The sequence below is a fragment of the Sus scrofa genome, chromosome 1, assembly GCF_000003025.6.
Source record: "Sus scrofa isolate TJ Tabasco breed Duroc chromosome 1, Sscrofa11.1, whole genome shotgun sequence".
In the NCBI taxonomy this organism is placed as follows: Eukaryota; Metazoa; Chordata; class Mammalia; order Artiodactyla; family Suidae; genus Sus; species Sus scrofa.
The window spans coordinates 243,318,501-243,336,183 of record NC_010443.5 but is presented as its reverse complement, the minus strand read 5'-3'; the positions used below and the strand labels follow the sequence as shown (position 1 = coordinate 243,336,183).

The following is a 17,683-nucleotide window of genomic DNA, read 5'->3' as shown; positions in this document are numbered from 1 at the left end:
TTCTTTCCTCTGTGGAGATAGCAATCAACTTATCAGCTGCTGCTTTGAACCATTGTTAACCCATTTCTCACCCTGCCCCTCACATCTTGTAAGTCACTTGGCAAATCATTGTTTCCAGCTCTTCCAAAGGAGTGAAAGGCGATGCCCCTTTACTCACAAAACGTTGCCATCGGCACAGGCTTGCATTGGTTCTTATCTGCAATTGACTGCTGAAAGAAGAGAAAGTATTACATATGGGAAATGTAAGCTTTTAGCCTGATGCAGCTATTTTCTTTTCATTTTTACATGCTTTTAGAAAATGACTTTTGCTTCACTACTATGACAAATAATAATGGCACAAATGGTTTGTAAAGCTCTCCGTGGCTTCCCAAGTGCTTTCACTCTAATACCTCAGTTTAGCCTCTTTGTCTTTGTGAGGCAGAAAAGACATTTAAGTAGGAGAGAAGACTGAGGCTTAGAAGAATTTAGTGATTTTTCAAAAGTTCAAGCTGCTACTTGAACCCAAGCTTCCTCATTTCAGATCCATCATTATTTTCAGTACAGTCTGCTGCCTCATATTAAACTATGTTCAAAACTTTTTAAACATGCAAGGGTAGGAATGCTCATAGTTTCCAAAGATTTGCTCTGAATTTCAGGAATGTAATTTAAGAAAGATAATTATCAGAAAAAATAAGAAAATCATACTATGTTCATTTAATTACTGCTCCTTGTACATCTGGTACTTGTGAATTACCTTAGGTTTTTGGCTGAATTAAACTTTCAGGGAGCTGAATAGTTTGCAGGTCAGATATAAAATCCAGCAGCCAATATACTAAGAGCCAAACTGAAGTCCAAGAATGCAGAATATATTTTGCTTTGTGTCATGTACCAAATGACTAATACGCAGCAAGGGCTTTCAGGGTTATAATTTTAGCCCAAGGTTCTGGTAACTACATGAAATCCTTGAGTGGTTTATGATATCATAAGGTGAAATTATAGCTCCCCATAGGCAAAAGTTGTTGAAATGCTTTCAGCCATTGAGTACCATAACTAGCCTGTCCTCTATAGCAATTATAGGAAAAACCATATTAAATTCCTAGTCATATTGACTAATGACTTTAAATATAGAAATTATTTTTCAAATGAGAATAGCAGGCAGGCAACTCGTTCATCTGTCCTTTCCATAAATATGTATAAGTCACCCTGCATCTGCTATGAAAAGGGCTGGCTGGGGTTACAACAATGGACAAGTCGGATCCTAAAGCCTCTCCTTGGAGAACGTTCATTCTAGCAGGGGAATCAGACATTAAGTAATCATAAGTATGAGATAAGTATTATGATGATGCTAGTGTATTAACAGGAAACTCATCAACTTGGTGGGAGTGGGTGGACATGATCAGAGAAGGCCTCCTTGAGGCAGTAAACATAGAGCTGAATGAACTCTGAATGATGAATCAGAATTATGAAGGATAAGAGGAGAGGAAGGCTCATCTTAAGCAGATAATGAGACTGAAAAAAAGAGACCTTGAAAGGAGAACACAGAGATCTAACCTCTCTCCAAATGACGAGAACAGCTGTGTGGATATGCTACAGGACAATGTGGAAAAGAATCAGAAAATAATGTAGCCTAGACACTAACAAGAAATATGCATATATAACATATTTGTGTGTATATGTAATTCTTTTGTATATTTATACTTCATATGTATTCATATGATAAATAGGTCTCATACATTTATAACATACATATTTCATATGCTTGTATGTTATATGTATGTATAGCATAATATGCTGGGTATAATATATGCATATAATGTAAATGTATGTATAATGAGGAACTGTATATATAGTACAGTCTATAATATATGTATATTTTATATGTGTCTATATGGATGCGTGTATGTGTGTACACTAGAGCAGAATTTGCAGTGAGAAAACACTGTCGTTTTTTATCTCCAGTCAAAAAAAGAATAAGATTTAAAGATTATAGAGATAATGTTCAAAAGGTACCTAATTAGAATAAGCTCATAAAATATTGTACTGAATAGAATAATAGGTACAAGATTCTAAAAGAGACCAGGAGGTTATTCAGTGTGAAACATTTAATGAATATGGCTTTCACTTTGGAGAATGTAAAGATCGCCACCAAGTGGAAAAGCCCAGAGTTACTGACCACACATGACCATTCTCAACAATATTTCACTATCATTTCAAATAATTGTATTATTATGTTCAGTAATAATATAATTTTCATTTGTATCAAAATTTACAGTATACATATTATTTTCTCATCCTTTTTTTTTTGTCTTTTTCTATTTCTTGGGCCGCTGCGGCGGCATATGGAGGTTCCCAGGCTAGAGGTCCAGTCGGAGCTGTAGCCACCGGCCTATGCCAGAGCCACAGCAACGCGGGATCCGAGCCGCGTCTGAGACCTACACCACAGCTCACGACAACGCCGGATCGTTAACCCACTGAGCAAGGGCAGGGATCAAACCCGCAACCTCATGGCTCCTAGTCGGATTCGTTAACCACTGTGCTCCGATGGGAACTCCTATTTTCTCATCTTAATGACAAGGTATATTGACAGTAGACTTTTAGCAAAAGTTAAATATAAATAAATTATCTAAAGTCAGACATAGAAAATAAATAGCCACAAGAAAGATGATGTTTCAGAGCATCAAACTATATCAATAATGGGTGGAAGGGAAAAGCAAATTAGAGACACAAATCAATAGAAACAAAACACTTATTACAGATGTGTCCCAAGTTCTAAACAAAGATCCTCAGATATAGGAAGAACTGGTTTCGGTTTTATGGTAATAATTAGTAATTCTGATCCCTGAAAGTTGGTTTCATTTTTTTAAATCTCAACAGTGTGTCTTTACAAGAGAATCACTTAAAACAGACATAAGCTGAAGAATTAAAACTGTGATTAATATAGTTCAAAAAGTATAGAAGTTATTTTTAAATGTCTGGTATCACTTTAGAGTTCATCATAAATTCAAAAGTAGTAAAAGTAACCCAAATATTTATTTCTACTCTGAAAAGCTATGTGCTAACCAAGAATTACAATGAAATTCTTAAAATAATGAAATATTTTAACCATTTTTGTACTAAATGCTGTAATATAGTTATATAAAAAAATCTAGCCTTTAGGAATTATAATTCCTTTACAGTCTTACTCACATGTCATTTCTGAAACAAGTGGCATGTGATGACTGAAGCTTTAATAGACATTTATACTTGGAATAGTTTATGCATTAATACTTGGAGTAAAAATGAACAGCATTTTCCCAATACAATAACTCAAAAAATAAATGGAGACATTTGTGCAAATGTTTCATTTCATAAAATCACCTTGGGTGAGTCAAACCATGGAAATTTTTGGCTCAAAGAAAAATTCTACCTCCCCTTCATTCCCCCCTAAAAAAATTATAAGGATGTGAAAACAGGATTATAATGGAAGCTGTCTTGCAACATTAACTGCAATGTTCATTCCCCTAAAAGCCATAATTCATAGCTGTTCTACAGCCTTTTTCTTTCAGCAATTATGCATATTAGAGCAAAGTTTGAATACATAAAAACTAAATGCTGATAGAAAACCAAGCTTCATAAAAGACAAGTTTACTCTACCCTTTTGCTTTGGAGAAAAGTACGAAAGCGAACTAGTCCCAGGAGTCCTTGGTCCAAGGAGGTCAGGAAAAGTATGTAAACCATAGCTGCACAGGGCTTACTGCCCAGGACCTGTGATCAACCCATCAGCGGTCAATTCCATCCCAAAGGGATAGTGTCTTCAGTGGTAACAGAATGTTGAGAACACTGCTCTTGGGGGATTCAGTGTTAGAGTTATTCTACAGACTGCTACATTCTTTCCTTTTCTCTTTTCCCTCTTTTATCAGGAGGTTCGTGGGGTGCCATGAGAGCATCTCATGAGAACAGCCCTGGGCCATTTGATATCTTTTTATTGCCAGGACCCAGTACAGAGCCTGGTACTTGATAAACATTTGTTGACAAAAATGAAAGATCTCCAAATCCTGTTTCAAGTCCAAAAACTTGTATTTGAATCTTGTCTCTGCAGCATAACTGGGCTTGTGATCCTGGGGAAGTTATTCGAACAAGTCTGATTCCTCACCTTAGAAATAGGTTTAAAAAGAATACCTACTCATAACACTACCTTTACCCATATGCAAGATAATGTATACAAAATACCTAGGCACTGTGGCCAGCCAGTATCAATGCTCTGTAATTTGTTACATTTGTTATTTGTTAAATCTAAATTCTCCAGAGTTGTAGATGATCACAATCCCAGAACTCCAGATAAATGAAGGAGAGATTATATCTAATATAAGGGCTAAGAATCTACTCTAGTTTTTTCTCATACCTCTTAACTTTAGGCTAACACCAACTGCATCCTTGACTTCTCCAGGAAATATTACAGCCAACATTCATGGCATTCAGGATTTATGCTTTGACATACATCTTCAGAATAAAACCTATGACCATTTCCAAATGGGAAATCTCAAAAGAAGCCCAAAAGTATTAGCAAGGAATATGAAATTTATTTGTAGAATTTACAGACTATAATAACCCTCCAAGCAAGTAGCATAAATTTCAGAATCTGAAGGGAAGACACACACACCCAAACACACATAACTGAATTTACTAATTCAGCCAGCAAACTCTTCTTTGTGCCTAGAGTCTGTGTAAGATGTAAAGAACAGGACACCCAGTTTTTGTTCTCAGAAATGTATAATCAAATTAAGACTAAATCCTGCCGTAAAACTAGGAAAGGAATTGTGTTCATCATTAAGTATCAAGTGAGAATGTCAATATTCCTGTTGCCACACCTGACTTTCTGTCTCATGATAACATTTTTTTCTTCCTTTCTTTGATGTATCACCATCTGTAATTATCTGGTTTGCCTTCTGTTAATCATTTTTCTCCATTGGAATAGAGACCTTTTCTATGTTACTCATAATAATTAGCAGCTAGTACACAGTATATATGATATATATGTATTAAATTAATACATTAAGGGATTCTTTGTTCTTTAACCTTCACCTGACCTGAGGACCCTAACTTAGGTGGCTGGCAAAACCAAATCAGAAACATGCTTGAAATCATTCAGCAAGACATTATTCCTTTTTTCTTTCATGTTCTTCTTTCTATCAATTAATATAATTCCAAAAATCTTAATGAGGCACTGTGATGATTTCTAAAAGAGTTTAGAGAAACTCATATACCCTTCAGAAATATATTCAAATAAACAACTAATTACACCACAGTGCAATTAATGAATCATAAAAATATGAAATAATAAAAATAATGAAAATATTATATTTAATGAAATATTAAATTTTTTTAAAAGGGAGAGGTGGCACCTGCAAGGATAGTTAACTCTTTCTTGAGAAGATCAGAGAAAGCTTCTAAAAGGAGATGATATCTAATCTGGCTTTTAAAGGAAGAATAGGAGGAATGAAAATGGGAATTCCAGGCAAATATAGTAGCATGTGAAAATGTAAAAAGGCAAAATTGGGCCAAATAAGCACTAGGCTTAGACAGGCTAAGTTAAATTTCTGGTTCCTCATTTATAATTGTTACCACTGTACCAGTGAACAGTTACTGCAATAATATTGCCTAACAAACAACCACAAAACGTCAGTAGCATACAACCAAAACATTTACAAAGCTCACAAGCGTGCCAGGTGTGGCTTACCTGTTAGGGTCTCACTTATGTATATGAGGGAAGCCAGCTATTGGCTAACCTGGAGTGGCTTTCATATTTGCTGGGGTGACCTGGCCCTGCTTCACATGTCTCATTCTCCAGCAGGCTAATCCAGGCATGTCTTTCTTATGGTGATAGCAGAGGTCTGTAGTAGAATGGTACAAGCACTTTCCTAGACTGTTCTCACATCATGTCTGCTAACATTTCACTGACCAAAGTAAGTCACCTGCCTGGGTCCAGAGCCAAAGAGGAAAGGTACTCATGGTGACATGGCAAGGAATGAAATCAAAGAGGAGAGAAAAATCAGAGACATTAATATAATCAATAGACTGCACCCTCTTAATCTCTCCAGAGTTCGATTTCCTACTCTATAAATGGAGAACACAATAATTCCTTCCTCCTGACACCCAGGTTTGTTGAGAGGAAATGTATGGAAGGTGTTTTTGCAGTTCTTTAGCTGAAAGTAGACAAGTATATTTTTTTAAAAAAAGGTACTATGAAAATCCAAGACATTGGTGTCACTCTGTAGCTTGCACACCAGCTAGCCCCAGATTTAAGCTTATATTCTTATTTCATGTTCATTAAACAAAACAGTAGTCTCAAACAAGATTAGTACATTTTCCAGGCTGTAATCAAAAAAGTACATCTAAATACCAAACTCAGCCCCTTAGAGAGAGAGGTAAGCTCAAGAATACTTATGATGATGACTAAATATCAGCAATGGTGACTTCTGGAGAAGGCAGTAGAATCAGAAAGAAAAAAAAAATACTATAATGCTTTATGCCATAAAGCTTCTGTTTGCATCTTAGAGTGGGAATAGGTCCATGTTTTACTTGTGGCATTAAGTAAATGAATGTTTTTGAAATTTTTTCATAAAATGAAACTTGTTAAGTTTTTCCATGATTTCCATTTCAACAGCTTAAACATTGATCTGGATATTCAGAATGTGTCTGTTCAATTTCATCCTTAAATATTACCTCTGTTGTCATACATATATGACTCATATAATCTCAAAAGTCGAAGGAACTAAGTTCTGGTCCTGACATTGCCATAATTAAGTCTTTGACCTTGAGCAAGTCGTTTAACCCTGGTCAACCCTTTTTCTTCATCTGGTAATTAAGGATTATGAATTAAATGGCTCTCAAGTCACCTTAGGTCTAACTTTCTATAGTTTTCAGAAGAAATGATCTATTTACAAATGAGCCCATTTATCTGAAAATTACCCTTCAGAATATGAGCCAAAAAAAGAATTAGAGTTTAATAAGTGACCAAATTTTTAAATATTTTAGTTTAAAATATTTTATTTTGTATTTTATTTTATTTTGCTTTTTAGGACTGCACCTGCGGCATATGGAAGTTCCCTGGCTAGGGGTCAAATCAGAGCTACAGCTGCCAGCTTACGCCACAGCCACAGCAACACAGGATCCAAGCTGTGTCTGCAAACTACACCACAGCTCATGGCAACGCTGGGTCCTGAGCAAGGCCAGGGATCAAACCCACATCCTCATGGATACTAGTTGGGCTCATTAGTCCTGAGCCACAACGAGAACTTGCAATATTTTATTATTTTTTAATGTATACCAGTATAACAGATGATGATCTTAAAACCATCAAATAACTTCCACTTAGAATTACTTTTCTAAACTGATGAGATACTTTTAACTTGTCTTTTTAAACTCAGTGTAGATTAATTAATATCATGAATATTTAGGTTTTGAGCCAGTTTTTGTTTTTCTTTACACTCCAGGTGTATTCCTTCATCTAACACTAAGCATTTACCGATGCTATGTAGTCAGTAGAGAAAGTTCCTGGATCTTCTTTTCCAGTTAGTATCAAGACAGTTTCTGCATGTGAATTTTAAACTCTTTATTTCATGCTCCTAGTTTGTTTGTGAGGATTACTCAAGACAGTGGAATGAGAACTTCCATTCAGGTTAAATTCCAGAGGCAGCACACAAATTTAGTCTGTTAAATGTGTATGTGACATAGTTCCAGTTAGCTGTGTAATCTTGGTCAAATTGCTGATTCTTACTTTTCTCAACTGCAAACTTTATGAATCATTGTGTCTTTTTTATTACCACATGAAAATTTTCTGATATTTCCAAAAGAGGAAGAAAGAAAATGCATCTTTAACTCAGCTGACTGCTACCCTCAGATGCTTGGCTCACAAAGCAAAAATGCTGCCTTAGTTGTGCTGCTCTCATGATTCATTTAACAGGAGCAAATGTGCTGAACAGAAGAGAAAGATAAGCAAACACCAGCTCCATCATAAACTGAGAGATGGTCTCAAATGGAAAAGCTGGCAACAGTGCTCCAGGCAGGCTGCCCTGGAGGAGGGGGAGAGGGGAGACATCTTCCTCGGGATGCATTAGTTTAGAATAGATGCTTAAATCTTTGAGGGCCTCTCCATCATAACAGCTCAATCACTGAGCTCTCTAGAGCAAAGACAGATTGACTCTTCAGCCATGGAAAATTAAATTATTAGACACAGCCCACATCACCACCAAGGGCTAGCCTAAGGGAAAATTAAAGCAAGAAGAAGAAATAATCTCTCTTCTTAATGTTATTCAGTACTTTATCTTTGTTTGATATTTTGCTTTAGCAGATCTCTAAGAGGTTGGTTTCCTGGGGTCTATACTATGGGATATTGACCTTAAGGCTAAACCTTCTGTGTCCTTTGGCAGTCAACCCACCCTGAATGAAGACCAAATTGGACATGCTTTAATATTTAATGCTTCTGTTATATAACTAAGTAAAAACTGGTAGTAAAACAAGTTCCTATGCCATAAAGATTTAAGTAGAGTTGTGCCAAAAAGCTTACATCACTAGACTGCAGGTAAATTTATAGCTGTTTTCATTCATTTGCATTTAATCAGCCCAGAATTGCTGAGTCTAGATTCACTAAGGACCTTACTTGCCTGCTCAGTCTTCAGTGTACTGTACTGACGGTGATGGGCAGGGACTCAATTGAGAAGTTTGAGTTCCCCATCTATAGACATTTTTCATCTTGAAGTTTGGCTGGAAAACAAGTCAATTATATTTTTTTTAAAAAAGGGGGGGTATTCTGATGCCATGAGCTTAAAGGAATCCTCCTATTTTTTCTAAGAGACACCAATTCTGGCCTCAGCTGACCTGATTCAAGCCCCAGTTTTGTCACTTACTGTGGAGTCACATCTTTAGAAGGATGGTGGTTCTAAAGTAATTGAATTGTAATCATAATTACCTTTGAAAGTTCCATTAAGACAATATTTTACCTGTAGTTTGGTTCTAGAGTCAGCTGAGGATAAGTATAACAACAGCATGGGCTAAAGAGCCTGGGGAAGGTTATTTCATGTCTCTGAGCTTCATTTTCCCCAACTATGAACTAGAGCTATTAATAGAACTTTCTAGAGAGGCTGAAATGAGATGCTGAGTGTGGAGGGCCAGGCCTATAATCCACACAATAGATAGTTTCTAGTTCTAAAAGACTGTAGCAACTGATTAAGCTCCCCCAGTTGGCCCTTGGGCTATGTGGACAATGACTGAATTCCTTCAATTAGCCATTTTGCATAGAAGGAAACTGAGTCTCACAGAGGTTAAAGGAAGAGCTGGTAAAGCCCAGAACTTTTGTACTGTGTATTATGGCAGTCAAGAGCATAAATAATGGAGCCACACAGACTGCCAGGTTCTGTCATTTATTGGCTCCACAAGCTTAGACAAGTTAGTTGCTCTGTGCCTCAGGTTGCTCATCTATAAAATGTGTATAATGATAGGATTAACCTCAAAGGATTGTTGCAAGAATTTAAGAAGTTATGCACCCAAAGAATTTAAACAATGCCTGGTACATGGTTGTGATTATTATTATTATTTTATTATATTATTATTATTATTATTCCATGCCTCTCTATTTGGAAATGCTGGTACTGTTGGTGGTACAAGTAGCAAATAAATAGTCTGGCATATAAGGGAGAAATGGACTTAGCTCCACAAGATCACACAGCATAAAATGGGATTTGAAGAGGATTTTGAAGAAGACAATTGGAATGGTTTCAGAGAACTGAAAAGGATAGGCTATTCCAAATGAATAGAATAATGCCTTGAGACCAAGGTCAGAGAAGAAGCAAAACAAAATAATTTGAATGAAAGAAAAGAACAATCAATAAAGGCATAGAGAGAGCATTTGTTAACAGATTAGCAATAATTCCCCTATAGAAATTCTACAATGTCCATCCATTATAAATGCAATAATAATAATAAGCCCTGTGCTTTTATAACTGTACATGAGACAGAGGGCTACCAAGGACTTCCAGAGGCCTAATAAATGGGTACCACAATGCCAGATGATACTCAAAAAATTTAATTCAGGAAATTATTTTTTAGAGAAGGACATAAAGACTGGAAACTTACAGTTTCACAAATAGTAGATGGGCAACTGTTGTTGAACAGAGCTTAATATAAAGAAGAAATAAAGAACAATTATTTTTATCAGTCATATTCATTTGGGGAGGATTATACATTCAACAAGGTTGTACTTGGGCCTCAGTTAGGGTTTTTCAAGTTCACCTTTGCATTATTTGTGTGACCTTAACCCAGTCTCTTCTTTATTTTTTTCATTGTGAGCTTAAGTCTCCTTACTATATAGATCAGGAAGTAGTATAGTAGAATGTTTATATAAAAAGACTCTGGAGTCTAACTAAGTTGAGAACGCTCCAGTTTATAGGCTGAATGATCTTAGGCAGATTATGTAAATGCAAACCTTATTTCTTGTGTGAAAGTTGGAGATAATAAAACATTCCTCGTGTGGTTGCTATGAGGCTTAAAATATATCCATTGGGAGCTCCCATTGTGGCTCAGCAGGTTAAGAATCTGATTAGTATCCATGAGGATGCGGGTTCGATCTCTGGCCTTGCTCAGTGGGTTAAGGATCCAGTGTTGCTACAAGCTACAGCATAGGTCACAGGCACAGCTCAGATCTGGTGTTGCTGTGACTGTACCATAGGCTGGCAGCTGTAGCTCCAATTCTACCCCTAGCCTGGGAACTTCCATCTACTGCAGGTGTGGCCCTAAAATACATACATACACACACACACACACACACACACACACACACACACACACACACACACACACACATATATGTAGTCCATGGTAAGATTTTGGCAGAGTGCTTGACACATGGGAAGTTCATAATCAGTGGAAGTGGAAGCTACTTGTATTATTATCTATAAAAATAAATGAATGGACTGCATGATCTCTAACATGTCCTCCAGCTACTTATCTTTCCTATATCCTGGACTCATTTTTTACAGCCTCCCCAACTTTGCTATCTCTCTTCAAGTTAGCCCCCATCTGTTAACCTAAGAGAATGGAAAAAAGAAGCATTAAGATGGCCAGTGTGGCAGCAGAGATGAGAGTAGAGATGTGGTGATGCTGGCAAGAGGGGATGGAACAGGGAGAGTAAAGGTCTTTAGCTCCTACCAAGACTGCTAGATATGGAACATAAGCGTTTGACCACTAGGGGATTCAGAATGAATGTGCTTGTTTTAGGGAGCTTGGCTGAACCATCTAACTTGTTTTTTATGAATAGAACACAGAAACAAACAGAGTGCTTGTGCCTTGTGAATGGAATAATATGCATGAATGCATTTTGTAAACAGCGCAGTTCAAAAGTTGCTGGTTTTGCTATTGTTGCTGTAACTGTGATAAACACCTTGTTTTAAAAACCCTGAGGGAATGGGTTCTCTGTCTTCTTTCTTTAAACTGGCACTAGTTGCTTGGATTAAATTGACCATTAAACTTGAAGAATGCCTATCTTATCTATAGTTTAAAGAAGAAGAATCTTTCCCAAAGGCCGTATAAACTAGAGATTAATAGTACAAGTTCTCCAGTTTCTGGGTTCAGTTCCTTGATCTGCCATTTTCTGGTTGTACAGCCTTAGGGAAGCTGCTTCAAGATTCAGCTCCACCCTCCCTATTTCATCTTTGAAATGGGAATAATGATTATATATACCACAAAAAGACGCTGTGAAGATTAAATGAAGTGGTGAATTTAAGATCTTGGCACAGTGCCTGGAATAGAGGAGACATCCAATAAGGGTTAGCTATCACCATTATTAAAATAATGGAAGAAATAATATAGAAATAATTATTAATTCCAGCTTTGATAAGATGGCAGACACAGAGTCTGCATCAAAAACATGAGGAATGGAGGAAAATGGTAAAGAAGAGGATGAAATGAATAAATCAGAGCGAACAGGTGTGTCACTGGCCAGTTGTCATAACTTCAGGCCTGTGGAGGCTGTTCCAATTGCACCTGCCTCTGTGACTTTAAATTCAAAATTACAGGCCTTTTGTCTCTTTACGTAGGTTGAGTAATAAAAAATAATAATAATAGAAAATAAATTCAAAATTAGTCTAACGTCATACAAATGCTTCCCTCGGGAATTTTGTGACCAGAACCTTCCTATTACTGGTCCTAGAAAGAAGCAAAGGACTGCAGTAGTAAGGACCTCCTGCTGGGGGATTAATACTCCATGCAGCTAGGACTGAGATGTGCCGTCAAACTGAAGCCTAAATTTGGTCAGTGCCAAGAAACCTGCTGAGATTTATCAAATCTATACCTCTGTTTATACACCCCCAAAAGTGGTACCTCTTGAGTGACCGTGGGGATTTTAGAATATAAAGGAAAATTCGAAGGAGTCAAAGAGCTAATTAGATCAGTTACTGTCTACATCAAAGGCCAGCAGACATTTTCTGTTTGAGCAAAAGAGTAAATATTTTAGGCTTTGTAAAACCATTTAGTTTCTTTCACACCTATTCAATTCTTATCATTATAGAACAAAAGCAGCCATAGACGATGTATAAATAATTGCATGGCTATGTTCCAAGTAAAACTTGATTTACAAAAACAGGTGGCAAGTTGGCTTTGGCCCATGGGGCATAGTTTGCTAACCCCTAGTGTGTACAAAGGATTTGATGCGATGACTCAGGTTGTCAGATGGACCTGGGCTGCAGCTCATATAAATCAAACATAATGTTGAAGAAGGTTGTTGACTAGAGATTAGCTGACCCGATGTAGAGGACCTCAGACTGAAAATGAAGAAAAGCAGTAAGAACTTGTACACCTATAATTTATGTAATATGTCAACTATACTTTAAAAAAATTTTTAATTCAAAAATGGAGAACCTAGCTTCTGTAGAAGAAAATGGAATAACATGGGGAAAAAATATTATGACATAAAGTTTACTCAGTAATTCACATTAGAGAAATCTGGGTAGGGCTCAGGCACATTATTTCCAACCTCATTTTTCTGTTTCCTAATGTTCGAAGAAAGAGTAATAACTCTGTGAGCATGCATCCCTGTTTGCTGGGAGCTGCCCTAGTGCATCTGCTGTCTCTCCTGTAATAAGAGTGTTTCAAAGAAGTGTCCTAGTTTGCAATACAAATTATACATTCACATCTATAATAACCTACCTGATTTTGAAACTGTAGCACAGACAGGTAGATATTATTCAAAGTTATCACCACAACTTGGACAATAACCCAAATCTATAAAGGCAGAATGTAGTGCCAGAAAAGGGTAAGGGATTCAAGACAGAGTCCAATTCAGATATTATTTTATCTTTCTCTTTGTCTTAGACAACATGCTGAATCTCAGTTGTTCATATGTATTAATAAATAATAAAAGTAGCCATCTTGTTTGGTTTAAATGTGTTGTAGAAAATATTTGAAAATATTGGCTATTCTTATCATTATTATTACATGTTCAAATAGATAAATTGGTTGGGTGGTCCACTAAGTCTCCCTTCCTATACAGAAAATGTACTTCAAGGGGAGTGATTTCCTCGTCACCGGAGACATTCAAGCAGAGACTTAATAGGCACTTGATAGTGATATTATAAATAAAGCCTTTATACATAAAGTCTGGTCCACAAACCAAGGTATCAGCATCAACTGGGGGTTTGCTAGAAATGCAGACTCTCAGACCCCAAACCTGCATCTAATAAATCAATCTACATTTTGAAGAAACTCCGTTTAGCTTTGCTATAAAGGATTCAAGCATCAGTGGACAGTTAGGGTAGATGACTTTTAAAGCCCCTTCAAACTTTGAGACCACCCCATATTGTAGAGCCTGTAGGTTATAAGTAGATAAAATACTGTCATGGAGAGAAGCTATGGTCCCAATACCTAGTGTACCCCATTCCATTGGTAAAGTTAAGAATGGCCCTTTCCACCCAACTCCAAAGTAGACTGGTGACTACATTCTACTCATATTTAAGTAACAGTCTCAGTTAAATGCAAATGGAGACCTCATATGAAAATATTCAACACTGAGATTGTTTTTTAATCTAAATCATCACATCTACTGTGGACAAAGCAGCTTGATTATTTCTTGAGTTTGCTTCCATTTTATTTGAGCCATTCCTCTGCTTTCTGCAAAATGTCTGATTATTCTCCACGCAGGTGCTCTGGGTAGAGTTCAGTATTCCATTAATACTGAACAATTCACACACAAATAGGTAGTTTAATCTTAGGTATTTCCCCAAGGCCTGAAGAGGCTGACACAAATATAAACAGAATTGGAAGAGCTGGTGAAATATTCAGCTGGAACTTTAAAGAAATTTTTCTTTCTCTGGGGCTTCCTGGTGATGGTTGAAATGCAGCGCAACTGCTTCAGCTCTTTGTATACTTTTATCCTCCCTCCTGGATGCAGGCTTTCTGACGTCCCTGGATGTTTGAATTTCACAGCACATGGACACACAGGATGGCAGTCCACCCGGTTGCATCAATAGCTTCTTAGATCCCTTTCCTGATTCTATTAATCTGTGACTGCTGAGTAGCCTGCTTTTTTAAAATTAGAATCTAACACACAGAAATTTAAAAAATAATTTATTGCTTAGAAAGAATTAAGATAAGAATGATAGGAAAAAATTCAGTGTTTAAAAGGAAAGAAAGATAACATGCAGTGTAACAAAAGTATCAAATTTGTAATGTATCTAAACTAAGAATCTTGTGTTAATGATAATAACTTATTACACTAATACTTATTAAGCATCTGCTCTGAACCAAGCCCTGTGTTTGCTTCATGATGAAGATGATGGTAATAGTTATAGCAGCTAGCATGTGTTGAGGATTTATGACTATGCAAATGAGATGGGCATGGGCCCCACCCTTGTGGAAATTTACAATCTAGCTGGGGAAATAGGCATTGAACAGATAATCCCAAGTGTTATTCATACTATGTGAAATTACAGGGTACAATGGGAGGGTGTCACTGGTGACCTAATCTGTCTAGGGGTCAGTGAAGGCCTCTCTGAGGAAGTGACATTTAAGAGTTAGCTACACAAAGGGAAGGTGGAGTGGAGGAAATAGAGTACCCCAGGTAGAGTGGAGGCTATAGGCAAGAGGTCTTAGCAAGCAGAAGCTGTGCACTGGAGGAACGAAGAAAACTGGCTAAAGCAGAGGGCCCCAGGGGGAAAGTGAAGAGATGAGGCTGGAGAGAAGAAAGCAGGAGCAAGGTCACGTGGGACCTTAGAGGCCACATTAGAAGTTTCACCTTCATCCCAAGGGCCATGGGGAGCCGTTGATAGGTGTTAAGCAAGTGAGGGAAATGATCAGTCTGGGGCTCTAGGATTACTCTGACTGGATTGGAGGGAAGAGAAGGAAAGTGGGGAGGGTAGACATGATGGTGGCTCACACTGGTAAAGTGGCAGCATTTGTAACGCTTCTTCACGTTAGAGTGGGGTCCCCATCAGGCTGATACAGTGCTGCCTCTCATAGAATCTGGTTATTTATGCTAATGGTGAAGGAACTTTCCATTCTCAAAACCTCATCTGCTCCCTTCACAGGCATGAGAGCCATGCCTGGGAGATGTGAGAGCCTGTGAGCCGAACGCAGCAGGAAAGCCTGAAAAGGAGAAAGCAGAAAGGGCCTCCTCCACTGGAATTCCAAACCTTATCTGCTATTTCCCAGCTCCCTCCAGTGTCTCGGGAAGGAGTCCTGAATTGATGTACTCAGCAAAGGAAAGAGGTCCAGAGTTTGCCAAGAAGTAGTTCATAGGCCATAAACATATTGCCACAGCATTAATGTGAGAAAATGGACCTTTGAAAGAGATTCTTTTCATGTATCAGACAAAAGTATTTTAATTCCTGACCTAAGACCCTTTTACCTTAAAAGGAGAGTTCATTTCAAGAGCTTGAGTTGTAAGCTATTATGTTAACTCCTTTAGTGCTCTCATTTCCCTAGGGTTGAAAGAATCTGTCAGTCATTCATCAAGCATTTTATTGAGCAACTACATGATGAAAGGCATTGGAATACAAGAGTTAATTAAATGTTTGACAAAGAGCGTCCAGTCCAGTGAGGAAACTGAAAATCTAGACATTAGGCTATTACACAAATAAGTTTGAAAGTACAACTGTGGACCTACTGTATATTTCCCTATTGAGTGGTAGGGGAAATCTACTCCATATTCTGTAATAACCTATGTGGGAAAAAAGAATGGATATATGTATAACTGATTCTCTTTGCTATATACCTTGAACCAATACAACATCATAAGTCAACTATACTCCAATAAAATTTAAAACTTAAAAGGTGCAACTGTGAGAAGTTTGACAAAAGAAAGGTGTGTGTGCTAGGAGGGCTTAAGAAAGGAACTAACTTAGCAAATTAGGGAAATGATGATTAAACTGAGAGTAGATGGATGGATAGAAGTTAAATGGGTGAAGAGAGGATAGAAGAATGGTGGAAAAATAAATTGATTTAATAAACATGTATAGAGCCCACGTCAGGTGCCAAGTGTAATAACAGATTAACTGTGGTGCAAAAATGAATGAAAACCAATCTGCGTATTAGGGAAAAGAACACAGGCTGAATCTTGCTAATGGCTAGCCACGAGAATTTGATGATTATTTTACCCAAACCTCAGCATCTCAATCTGTAAAAGAAGAAAATAACATCTATCTTAACGAGATTATTGTGAGAATTTAAAATGTGCAAAGTACTTAGCATACTACCTGGCACATGAGTAACAAGTTTTGTAATGACCAGGCCCAGCGTCAGTAGAACATAGCATTAGAAGCCCTGTTCATGGTGTTCAAAGATCACTGTTTTCTTTTTTCTTTTCTTTTTTGTTTTTTTTTTTAATAGCCGCAGCTGCAGCATGTGGAAATTCCCAGACTAGGATTGAATCGGAGCTGCAACTGCAGGCCAATGCTACAGCCACAGCAATGTCGGATCTGAGCCACATCCACAACATTGGATCCTTAACCCACTGAGCAAGGCCAGGGATTGAACCTGCATCCTCGTGAAGACTAGTCAGGTTCTTAACCTACTGAGCCACAATGGGAACTTCACTATTTTCCATTAGACTATCTGGGATCAAATTCCAGATCCAACATTTACTAGCTCTATGACTTTAGGCAAATAACAAATTTTCTAATCTTTAGTTTCTTTATCTATAAAAGGAAGATAATAGAAATACCTCCTAAATTTCTTGGATCAAAGGAGATATGCGTAAAAAGTGTGAAAGATGGTTAAATAAGTACCTAGCCTACATATGGGTACAAGATGCTGTATCAGCATAGATAAGTAAGCAGCAAATTGTCTTTGTTTTTCTGGATAGGAGAGTGAAGCTAGATAAGGCCAAACACTTCATATGGAAGTCTTGATCTAGGCCTCAGAAAATGGATAGGTGTTGAACAAACAGAATGCTGATAACATTGCCTTGCTCAAGCCATAAGGCTGCAATTTGCTACTGTGAGAACAGCAAGGAGGCCTAAGACTTAAGGAGACTATTTTAAAAGACTAATGAGTTCATTCTTATAAACATCTTCTCTCCATTCATTTGCTGCCATGCGCTGGAAGGCAGAGTGATGTGGTGGGAAATTGCTTGGGCTTTGAAATCAGGCAGACTTTGGTTCTAATCCAGTCCCTACTACTCCTAGCTGTATGATTTTATTACTTTTATTACTTGCTATTACTTATTACCGACTACATTTCT

General features: G+C 37.4%; 1 protein-coding gene across 3 annotated transcripts in view; it reads left to right on the top strand.

Annotated features, from left to right (window-relative positions):
* Positions 1 to 17,683, top strand: part of GRIN3A (glutamate ionotropic receptor NMDA type subunit 3A) — a 153,538-nt gene that overhangs the window by 80,556 nt on the left and 55,299 nt on the right. The window lies entirely within an intron of this gene.